Raw genomic sequence first — 7926 nt, 5'->3', positions numbered from 1 at the left:
AATTAGATTAGGGAAAGATTTCTTTGAAGACCTTAACAAAATAGTATTGAAATACATTTGGCAGGGAAAGAAAGCGAGAATAAAACTTAAACTGTTACAAGATGCTAGAATAAGAGGAGGATTTGGCCTACCTAACTGGGAGTTATATTACCAGGCAACAAGCTTGATGTGGGTTAAGGAATGGATAACGTTAAGAAACTCTAGATTATTGACCTTAGAAGGTCATGATTTGTTGTTGGGTTGGCACGCTTTCTTATGGTACAAGGGAACTAAAACACAGGGGTATTTCAGAAGGCATTACATACGGGAGGCTTTGTTATTAAACTGGGAGAAGATTAAAAGGCAACATTATTTTAAAATTCCAGTCTGGTTATCAACTATTGAAGCATTTTCATATTCAATAATATACAAAAAGGAACAAACAGTTAGATATAGTGAAATATTGAATGCTAAGGGTGAACTTAAATCTATGCAAGAATTAGAAGAACAAGGTATAAGAATGAACTGGTTTTCATACACGCAAATACATTCTAGATATGGTAAAGATTTTGAAATAGAAGGTTTTTATGATAAAATGACTGACTTGAATAAAATTCTGACAGGTACTGATGAAAAGATGATTAAAAAACTATATGGATACTTATTAGAGGTTAAACTAGAAGAAGAACAAGTTAAAGAATCTATTATTGCTTGGGGGGAAAATTTTGGTCATGGAATTGATTTATGGTCACAAAATTATAAAATGACAATGTCAACAGCATATAGAGAAAACTTGTATAAGATGTTTTACAGGTGGCACTTACCCCTGGCGAGAATAGCAAGAATGTTCAAGGACAAATCAGAAAAATGATGGAAATGTCATCAGATACCGGGTTCATATTACCATATGTGGTGGACATGCATAGAAGCTAAAAGATATTGGACTAAAATCCACCCTTGGTTGGAAAAAAATGACTCGGAAACATACTGTATAGATTTTAAACCTGAGATTTTTTTATTGGGAATATTACCGGAAATATGCAATAGAGACTTGAAATATTTGATTGTAAACATGTTAACGGCAGCTAGAATTGTATTTGCAAAAAATTGGAAAAATGAGAAAATACCAAAGCAGGAGGAAGTTATTCAGAAAATAATGGAAGATGCTGAAATGAGTAAATTGACATTTGAAATTAGAGAACAAGAAGATGAACAATTTTATAAGGTATGGGATTTATTTTACCAGTGGTTAGATAAAAAAACATGGAAATCAAAAACGTTGGAGAATTTTTATAATATAAGAGTAATAGAATAATACAGATAACAATACAAAGGTATATGATCATTGAATAGATTTAGGACGATGTAATGAATTGTTATAATATAAATGAATCTAATACCTAGAATATTTCATTTAAAATGAAGGAATAATAATTATAGTCAAATAAATGATGTACAATGATAATAATGTATACATATATACTAGATTGATAATTTGTGATTTTATATAAAATTGAAAGTGAGGACTATGGAAATAATGCACAAAAACTCTGCAACCAAACGACATGCTGTATGTGATTGAAGATGGTTCTATGTGTTATGTGTTGTTTGTCTTTGTCTGTCCAAAAAAGAAAAATATTCTTTTTTTAAAAAAGAGAGAGAGAGACAGAAGGAAAAGGAACAAGAAATGATATTCAATGATTTTGGGGTTTGCGGAAATACCACCCAAAGAAAATATAAATTAAGAGCTGGAAGAAACACCTGCAACAATAGAAAAAGAAAGGAAGAGAGGAGGAGAGGAAATGAGAGGAAAAGGAGGGAAGGAAGAGAGAGGCGAGGAGAGGAAGATGGAAGGGAGTAGGAGAGAAGGAGAGAGGGTAGGAAGGGGAAGGGGTAGAGAGAAGTAGGGAAGAGGTAAGGGAAGAAGGAAGGGAAAGGAGACGAGGAAAGAAGAAAGTAGAGAAGGGAGGGAGGGAGAGAAAGGAAGAGAGGAGAGGAAATGAGAGGAAGAGAAGGGAAGGAAGATAGAGAGGAGGAGAGGAAGATGGAAGGGAGAAGGAGAGAAAGAGAGAAGGAGAGAGGGTAGGAAGGGAAAGAGAGGAGGAGGGGAGAGGTAAGGGAAGAAGGAAGGGAAAGGAGGAAGGAAGGAAGTAGAGAAGGGAGGGAGGGAGAAAAGAAAGGGAGAAGAAGGTGGTGTCAAAACAGGTGAGGGATGGTAAACAAAGCAACCCAAATGGAATATTATAATTCTATAAATGGAATGACAAATGTATAAGAACCGTGAATGTAAAAAAAGAATAATAACTATGTGAATGTATACCTATAATTGTATATAGAGAACAAAAAAAATTTAAAAATATTTTTTTAAAAAGTGTAACGCGAGAATGCATCCTTCTCCGGCCTAGGAGGACTCACTCTCGGCAAAGGCTGGTGGGCGAAGGCTTTTGGACCAGCGTGTGACCAGCCTGGAGGGGGAAAAAAAAACCCAAAAGACTTGAGAGAGGCAGTACGTCCCCGGTTCTCCTGAGTGCAGTCGGAAAGAGTCCCTGAGAGGTCCTAGAGATGGGCCGTTTTTCACAAAAACTGAGGTGTTTTTGCCTTCCCCCAGCCCTGCTGAAGCCTGACAGCAAAGTTGATAATCTTACCCACACAAACATCTATGTTACATGCACTGATAACCCTATTAATTTTAGATTTCTGGGGACAGAAATGTTCTGTATCAATTAATTCTCTGTCCCGACTGTTCAGTTTAAATGTTTATCCTGAAAATCTGTGAATTTAATGCCAAGTAACTCAGTCCCTTTCTTGGATGGGTGCAAACCATCTCTTTTGTACAGTTTTTCGTTGGACCAGCTGCAGACATCATGACTAATAAAACCAAAGCCTTCCCTTTTACACCATTCCTTTAGCTACACATTAAACTCCGCTACACGCTGGCCTTTCTTTTTTTGTTCCTTATATACTGGTAAAACCTCTGAAAAGATAAGCCTACAACCTATACTACTAAGTTCATACCCCAAGCTCTGGAACTCATTCTGCACAGAAAGTGCATCTATTTGGGACAGATCATTTGTGCCAAGATGTATAATAGCATCAACATCACAGTCCTTACTGGCATTCCTGACTATCTTAAGAATACGCCTCTTGTCTCTGCTGTCAGTAGCACCTGGCAGACACCTGCCCTCTTTCAAAACCTCCATATCCTTTCCTAAATTTACATCCCTTACAATTGAATCACCAACCAGAAGGTGGCTTCTCTTTTTGGATACCTTGCTCTTCTTGTGTGACTGATGTGTAATACCTGTTTCACACTTTCCCCTTTCCAAAGTAAGTTCTTCATCTTGGACCACAATCCCCTGCTTATTTGAGTTATCATTATCACAACTACCTTGACCTGTCACTTTAGTGTTCCTATTAAGGTCAGCAAGGGCGCTGTATCTGTTATGCTGGAACACAGTGAAAGCTTTGTGTTTGTGGTTCACAGCTCTCACCCTGCCAGATCCCACAGTTGTCCATACTGCCCTTCTATGGCAGCATCTTTGTGGTAGAGGGGGCTGATAGCGTGGCAACTCAATAGAGTGGAATGGCTGAATTGGGCACCTAATTTCTGCTTGGAGAGCACAGATTAGAGATTCTAGATAGGTGATCTGTCCATGTAGACTAGTAATTTGTTTACAAACAGGACAGTATCCAAATTTGAAAAGAGTACTGCGAAAGACACCTGCAAAATATGTATTGCACTGAACTAAGCCATTCATTTTGAAATAAAATAAACTCACAATATCAAGCGCACTAACCCTGAATGTATTATTGCTATTTTTGGCTGCTACCTTTGTCCTCTGTATTCCCTCTCAGTCTCCCCACTCACAGCCAGCAGCTCCTCCCACCAGCCTCTGGGAAGTTAAAATGCAATTTTAAAGTGTTCCCTCACACATATGTGCTAGTCATTTCTGACTCTAGGGGGCGGTGCTCATCTCCGTTTCAAAGCTGAAGAGCCAGCACTGTCCAAAGACGTCTCCATGGTCATGTGGCTGGCATGACTAAATGCTGAAGGTGCACAGAATGCTGTTACCTTCCCACCAAAGGTGGTTCCTATTTTTCTACTTGCATTTTTACATGCTTTCAAACTGCTAGGTTGGCAGAAACTGGGACAAGTAACAGGAGCTCACTCCGTTACACAGTGCTAGGGATTTAAAACGGCGAACTGTCAACCTTTCTGATCGACAAGCTCAGCATCTTAGTCCCTGAGCCACCACGTCCCTTCCCACTGCTGAGCCACCGTGTCCATTTTATTAGAGATCTCATAATGGCACATCTGGGAAAACCCAAATCTGAAAGTTTCCAGGTTTTCCCCACCCAAATGAAAGTTCAAGTCCCTGTCCAGCACCCACATGTCAATCACATGATCCAATCAGGCACCATCCAAAACTGGAGATACCTCCCAGTCACACCATCGCAGCTGCAGGGCAAGCTGTCCTTGACTCATTGAGGAAAAAATGTTATTTTGACTATATCTCACCCATACTCCATATAATCCCCCCCTCCCAATTTCCGACAGTAGAAATTGTGGCAGGCCTGAAGGCCCAATGTAAAAGATGGCTTCCAGGTCTGACACAGTAAAGATGGTGCAGCAATATTTTAAGCTATGAAAAAAAAAAACTAAGGAAAGTGCATCTAAAAACAATAAGTGGTTCACTGTTCTTCAACTTAAAATCTGAAAGCTAGTTATAATTCTTGAATGTTTTGTTAGGCTTGCATCATCATTTTAATATAAAACTATAGCATCTGCACTTCTTTTGTATTATTCTACCTTCACATGTAGAGTTTATACAATTGTGTTTTTCTTCACTTTCTTTAAATACAATTAAAACACAAAAACCCAGTGCTCCCATGTTTCCATGGCAGCTGGCAGAAAGCTTGAAAGAAAGTGAAGATGCAGGCTGACACATCTCCTTGCATGCACATCAAAGCAACATCCCTCGTCTCCCCATGCCTGAGGCTGCCCAACCCTCAGCATGTGGATTGGCTGCCCAGATGCATGTTTAAATGTCCCACACAGCCAAATGGCCATGGAAAACTATCCCTCCATGAAACACCCAGGATGAAGGGGTGGGGGAAGAGCGCTAGTGAACCAATGACGGGAGAGGAGTGCCAGTGGAGACCCAGCCGAGTAAGAATGCCTGTGTTGGGTCAGCAGTGGTGGAGTGCCTGAGAAGTAGTGGGCGTGTTAAGACAGCCATGTTTGTTAGATAGGGTAATGAAGGCACAAAAGGCAAGTGGTGACAACAGCTCTTTATTAGGTCAAGTTCAGGCAAGCTCTGACTAGGGTCGGGCAGCTCCCCCTTTTAAGGGGAAGCTGCCCAGCTCTCCAGCCAATCAGGGTCCCCTGCTCTGCCTGAAAGGAGAGGACCTGAGTGGAGACTGTGATTGTCCTTGTCAACAACTAGATGGGGGGAGTATCTAACACCCCTCCCCCCTAGGATGGAGCATTCTAGTAAGTGACGTAGTCGCGCAGGTAGACGGGCCTCTGGGTCGACCTGCTGGACCTGCACGGTTCCGATGGTTGGGTGTCCTCACGCTGGATGGTCGGCCCCGTTCCTTCTCCGGACTCGTCGGACGGGGATTCCTGGAACCCTTCGGATGTCTTGGCTGGCATCGTTGTTCGAGGCCTTGCCCGTGCCCCGTTAGAGTCTGCTAAGTCCCCAAATCCTTCCGCCCTGGTCTGTGGGGGGTGCGGCTCGACCTGCGCTGGTGTCGGTAGCGATTTCCCGTTCTGGGAGCTTTCTACTCGTCCCCGGAGCTGGTTGATGTGCCGCCTCCAGTGACGCCCGTCCTCGAGCCTGACGGAGTATGATCTCGGCCCCGATATTCCGACGACGGTCGCGGGCATCCACAGGGTTCCCCCTGTGTAATTGTGGGCATAGAGTGGGTCTCCGATGGTGAATGCCCGGATCTTTCCCGTTGAGTCAGGCGGTGTGTCGGAGGAGTAGTTGGGGTGCAGGCGGTCTAAATGGGATCTGAGTCGGCACCCCATGAGCAGCTCCGCTGGACTCCTGCTGGTGGTGGCGCTCGGCGTGATGTGCTGGATTAGGAGGTAGTGGTCTATGCGGGTTCTCCAGTCACCCGGGCCCATTCTGCTTAGTGCCTCCTTGGTAGATCTCACCATCCGTTCTGCCTGGCCGTTGGACGCCGGGTGGAATGGGGCGACAAGGGCATGCCGGATTCCCTGTGTTGCTAAGAATTCTTCGAAAGACTTGGCCGTGAACTGTGGCCCGTTATCTGATACTAGCACATCCGGGAATCCGTGGGTCGCAAATAGTCCTCGGAGCGTCCTGATAACAGCGTCTGTGGTGGTGGATGTCATCAGGACTACCTCCAGCCACTTCGAGAATGCGTCCACCACGATGAGGAAAGTCTGCCCGTGCATTGGCCCTGCGAAGTCTATGTGGATCCTGGACCATGGTGCCTGGGGTCGCTCCCATTCTTTCGGGGGTGCCTCTGGGGGAGCCAGTCTGGACTCTTGGCACGGTGTGCATGTGGCCACCCACTCTTGAATGTCCTTGTCCATGTTGGGCCACCACACATAGCTCCGGGCCAACGCCTTCATCCTCACTATCCCCGGGTGACCCTTGTGCAGGGCCTCTAGCACGGCCACTCGTAGCTGTTTCGGAATGACCACTCGGTCCCCCCACAACAAACAACCCCGGATAGCGGACAGTTCGTCTCATTTTGTGGCGAATGGGTTGAGCTCTGCCCCAAACGGCCCCTTGGGCCACCCCCTCCACACCCAGTTTAAAATTTGTTTAATGGTTGGGTCTTTCTCGGAGTGGTGTGCAACGTCCCTGGAGGAGATGGGGCCCGAGTCTAGACAGTTAATGAGGAGAACGACGGTCTCGGGTGTTGGATCGGCGAGCAGCTCTGGTAGGGGGCATCGGCTCAGTGTGTCTGCGTGCCCCAGTGTGATGCCCGGACGGTGGATGAGTTGGTAAGAGTACGCGGCCAGGAAAATCGACCACCGGGTCATGCGGGGTGAGAGGGACACCGGTGTTGGGCGATCTCCAGCTAGCAGTCCCAGCAGCGGCTTGTGGTCAGTCACCAAGTCGAAATCCCTGCCGTACAGATATTCGTGGAATCGCTTGACCCCCGCCACAGCAGCCAGGGCTTCCCGGTCCAGCTGGCTGTAGTTCCGTTCGGCGGTGGACAGCGTCCTTGAATAGAATGCAATTGGGGCTTCCGTGCCGTTCGGCATCCGGTGGCTCAGGACAGTGCCAACTCCGAACGGGGAGGCGTCGCAGGTCAATACCAACGGCAGGGTTTGACTGTACTGGACCAGGAAAGAGTCTGCTGATAAAAGTCCCTTCACGGCGGCGAACGCATTAGCTTCGGCTTTCCCCCATGACCACTCCGCGTTCTTCGATAGCAGGCGGTGTAGCGGTTCAGCAACCGTCGCTTTCTGCTTAAGGAACACGCTATAAAAGTTAAGGAGTCCAAGGAACGCCTGGAGTTCAGCCTGATTCCGGGGAGTGGGGGCTTCCCTAATGGCCCTGATTTTCTGGTTTGTCGGGTGAATCCCGGAGCCGTCAATCATGTAGCCTAGAAACTCTACCCTGGGTACATTAATTTTACACTTCTCTTTCTTGAGACGGAGGCCCTTTTCCCGGATCCTGCCTAACACAGCGCGAACTCTTTCTATGAGTTGCGCTTCGTTTGCAGCGGAGACCAGGATGTCATCGAAATATGGGATGACTCCCGGTATCCCTTGCAAGAGGCGTTCCATAATGCTTTGGAATAACCCAGGGGCAATACTAACGCCGAATTGCAGGCGGTTACACTTGAAAGCCCCCCTGTGTGTTACTATAGTCTGGGCCTCTGCAGTAGCGCTATCTACTGGCAGCTGCTGGTACGCCTGCGCCAAATCCAATTTTGCGAAAACTTTCCCTGGGCCGA

Source organism: Natrix helvetica (assembly GCF_964273705.1).
Source record: "Natrix helvetica genome assembly, chromosome: W".
Classification (NCBI taxonomy): domain Eukaryota; kingdom Metazoa; phylum Chordata; class Lepidosauria; order Squamata; family Natricidae; genus Natrix; species Natrix helvetica.
The sequence above is the reverse complement of the archived record's forward strand: the minus strand, read 5'-3'. Positions refer to the sequence as shown.